This window comes from Mastomys coucha, unplaced genomic scaffold (genome assembly GCF_008632895.1).
Source record: "Mastomys coucha isolate ucsf_1 unplaced genomic scaffold, UCSF_Mcou_1 pScaffold1, whole genome shotgun sequence".
Taxonomy (NCBI): domain Eukaryota; kingdom Metazoa; phylum Chordata; class Mammalia; order Rodentia; family Muridae; genus Mastomys; species Mastomys coucha.
In genome coordinates this window covers 13,800,556-13,804,786 of record NW_022196891.1, presented here as the reverse complement: position 1 = coordinate 13,804,786, position 4,231 = coordinate 13,800,556, and the positions used below count along the sequence as shown (strand labels likewise).

The following is a 4,231-nucleotide window of genomic DNA, read 5'->3' as shown; positions in this document are numbered from 1 at the left end:
CCATTGAGTTATTCATGCTCCGGTGTCTGTCCTATAGTCCTGTAAGCTACCCCAACAAGTATAGTGTTTCACTAAACTAGACTTCAGTGGAATTGTTTCTTTGACTTGTCATCAGTTACATTTGGGCTGACTAGAAGTCTGTTCATATTTCTCCAGAAAAAGATACACAGTAAGTCACTTTGAGATAGATTGCATTTCTGCTAGTGGTTATCTTTGACCCAGAAAGTTTTTTTTTCCTTTTTTTTTATTAGATATTTTCTTTATTTACATGTAAATTTCTCCTTTCCCAGTTTCCCCTCCAAAAAACAAAGAAACAAACTAAAACAACAAAAACAAACCCCTGTTGCCTCCCCCCTCCCCATGCCTGCCACCCCACCTTCTCCCACTTATTGGCCCTGGCATTCCCCTACACTGGGGCACAGAACCAGGCAGGTAGATCAATGGAACTGAAAGTTTTTAATAAACTAGTCATTTCAATCACTGCATTTCTAGCTCCATATCGTCTGCTATTTGTTATATGTTCTAGGAACTTGAGGACTGAAAGACTGGTGGTGTCCATTGATTCTTATTGAAATACTATATTTCAGGCCCTGACTCTTATCGGATCAAAATACCAGAGTGTGAAAAGGTAGAGGCTCCTATACCAAGCATCCCGCCACAATGATCCTTTTTGGCAAGCTGTTCCTTATGTGGTTGAATGTAGGTATCTTGATTTTGACCTATTGTGCCAAAAATAATGTGAGGCTGCTCTGACTCTAAAGCTTCTAACTCCGAAGGGATTCTTGCATTTTTAGAATTGTCCCAGAATGTTCATTAATTTTGGTGTAAGGTAAATGTCAACTTAAAACTAAAGGTGACTCAAATGCCACAGACACTTGAGAGTGTTAAAATAAAGAGTGCACATGAATTAATGAGCTTAATGGACATTCATTATGCATGCAGACAAGAGGCAGGAGGCCATGTTTCCTCATTCATAGTCTGGGACAGCAGTCCTTCCTCAGGTCAGCAGGTCACAGCACATAAAGAAAAGACACTGGTTTATGAATTACAAAATGTGTTGGCATTATTATTTTAAACGGTAATCTCATATCAAAAGCACTTGGGCCACTTTCTCAAATAATACAATTCTAGCACAGTGTGCATGTTATAGAGCACAGAAATAGGACTAAGAATTTCGAAGATTCTCTGCTTTCTTTTTTTTCCCTAAATCTGGCTTGCTAAGAAAATGTAATTTAAATCCTTAAGCAGCTTCTTGACTTTGCCTCTTCTGTGAGGGGGAAGAAAAGTACAGCAACAAAAGCAAAGCAAAGAAATTTTAATAGTGAAAGAAAATGAAGTTAAAAAAATGAAGATAAAAGTTAAATTTGGACCTTGGGTGCAAACTTGTTGTCCAGTCCCACAGCCCCTGGGGGAGGCTCCACTCCCCGGTGCTCTAGCACAACTAGGATCTTAGGATCAGGGGTGAGTAGAACACAACATCTGTTCCAACATCACTGGGTTGGGTTCCTTCCAATCTGTGCTGGTCTACCTTGGGTGTGAACTCAGAGGCCCGCTCCCAGAGCTTGGTCACACCAGGACCTCAGGGTCACAGAGGCAGTTTGACACCCAGGAACTCTGACACACCCAGAATCTCAGGATCACAGGATCCCGGAATCACAAGATAACAGAGACAGCTGGACTCTGAGGAGTTCTGACACAACCAGAATTACAGGAAGGACAGGCTCCAGGCAGATTTAGCAAGGGCAGGGAGCACTAGAGATAATCAGATGGTGGGAGGCAAGTGTAAGAACAGAAACAATAGAAACCAAGGTTACTTGGCATCATCAGAACCCAATTCTCCCAACAAAGCAAGTCCTGGACATACTATCACACTGGAAAAGCAAGATTCAGATCTAAAGTCACTTCTCATGATGATGATGGAGGACTATACCCAGCAAACCTCTCAGTTACCATAGATGGAGAAAATAAGATATTCCATGAGAAAACCAAATTTACACAATATCTTTCCACAAATCCAGTCCATAAAAGGATAATAGATGGAAAATACCAACGCAAGGAGGGAAACTACACCCTAGAAAAAGCAAGAAAATAATCTTTCAACAAATCCAAAAGAAGATAGGCACACAAACATAAGGCCACCTCTAATAACAAAAATAACAGGGAATAACAATCACTTTTCCTTAATATCTTTTAACATCAATGGACTCAATTCCCCAATAAAAAGACAGACACTAACAGACTGGATACATAAACAGGACCAAGCATTTTGTTGCATATAGGAAACACACTTCAGTGACAAAGACAGACACTACCTTAGAGTAAAAGGTTGGAATACAATTCTCCAAGCAAATGGTCCCAAGAAACAAGCTGGAGTAGCCATTCTAATATCAAATAAAATAAAATTTCAACCAAAGGTTATCAAAAAGGATAAGGAAGGACACTTCATACTGATCAAAGGAAAAATCTACGAAGATGAACTCTCAATTCTGAACATCTATGCTCTAAATGCAAGATCACCCACATTAATAAAAGAAACTTTACTAAAGCTCAAAGCACACATTACACCACACACAATAATAGTGGGAGACTTTAACAACACACTCTCATCAATGGACAGATCATGGAAACAGAAACTAAACCGAGACACAGTGAAACTAACAGAAGTTATGAGCCAAATGGATCTAACAGATATTTATAGAACATTTCATCCTAAAGCAAAAGAGTATAATTTCTTCTCAGCACCTCATGGTACCTTCTCCAAAATTGACCATATAATTGGCCACAAAACAGGCCTCAACAGGTACAAGAAGATTGAAATAATCCCATGCACCCTATCAGATCATTATGAACTAAGGCTGGTCTTAAATTCCAATAAAAACACACATACACATGGAAACTGTACAGTGCTTTACTCAATGATAACTTGGTCAAGAAAGAATTAAAGAAAGAAATTAAAGACTTTTTAGAGTTTAATGAAAATGAAGATGCATCATGCCAAAACTTATGGGACACAATAAAAGCAGTCCTAAGAGGAAAACTCATAGCAATGAGTTTTCATTTCTGATCTTGTTAATTAGGATACTGTCTCTGTGCCCTCTAGTTAATCTGGCTAAGGGTTTATCTATTTTGTTGATTTTTCTCAAAGAACCAGCTCCTGGTTTTGTTGATTCTTTTTATAGTTCTTTTTGCTTCTATTTGTTTGATTTCAGCCCTGAGTTTGATTATTTCCTGCCATCTACTCCTTTTGTTTCTCAAAAAAGAAATGGGAGAGAGCTTAGACTAACAGCATGACAGCACACCTGAAAGCTCTAGAACAAAATGAAGCAAATATGCACAAAAGTCATGTTAAAAGTCTTGGAAAGATCAGGAATCCAAGGCCTATACCTAAACATAGTAAAAGCAATATACAGCAAACCAGTGGCCAATATCAAACTGAATGGAGAGAAACTTGAAGCAATCCCACAAAAATCAGGGACTAGACAAGGCTGCCCACTCTTTCCCTATCTTTTCAACGTAGTACTTGAAGTTCTAGCTAGGGCAATTACACAACAAAAGAAGGCCAATGGGATACAAATTGGAAAGGAAGAAGTCAAAGTATCACTATTTGCAGATGATATGATAGTATACTTAAGTGACCACAAAAATTCCACCTGAGAACTACTAAAACTAATAAACAACTTGAGCAAAGTGCCTGGATAGAAAATTAACTCAAACAAATCAGTGGCTTTCCTCTACTCAAAGGATAAACAGGCTGAGAAAGAAATTAGGGAAATGACACCCTTCACAATAGCCACAAATAATATAAAATACCTTGGTGTGACTCTAACCAAGAAAGTGAAAGATCTATATGATAAGAACTTCAAGTCTCTGAAGAAAGAAATCAAAGAAGATCTCAGAAGATGGAAAAATCTCCAATGCTCATGGATTAACAGGATTAATATAGAAAAAATGGCCATATTGCCAAAAGCAATCTACATCAAAATTCCAACTCAATTCTTCAGAGTTAGAAAAAACAATTTGCAAATTCATCTGGAATAACAAAAAATCCAGGATAGTGAAAACTATTCTCAACAATAAAAGAACTTCTGAGGGAATCACCATTTCTGACCTCAAGCTGTATTACAGAGCAATAATGATTAAAAACTGCATGATATTGGTACAGAGACAGGTAGGTAGATCAATGGAATAGAATTGAAGACCCAGAAATGAACCCACACACCTATGGTCACTT

General features: G+C 38.0%; 1 long non-coding RNA gene across 1 annotated transcript in view; it reads left to right on the top strand.

Annotated features, from left to right (window-relative positions):
* The first annotated feature begins 623 nt into the window (after nt 1-623).
* LOC116069914 overlaps nt 624-4,231 on the top strand; it is an 8,309-nt gene continuing 4,701 nt past the window's right edge. The window contains exon 1 of the long non-coding RNA XR_004110206.1: nt 624-699. This is a non-coding gene — a long non-coding RNA (uncharacterized LOC116069914). The remainder of the gene's footprint in view (nt 700-4,231) is intronic.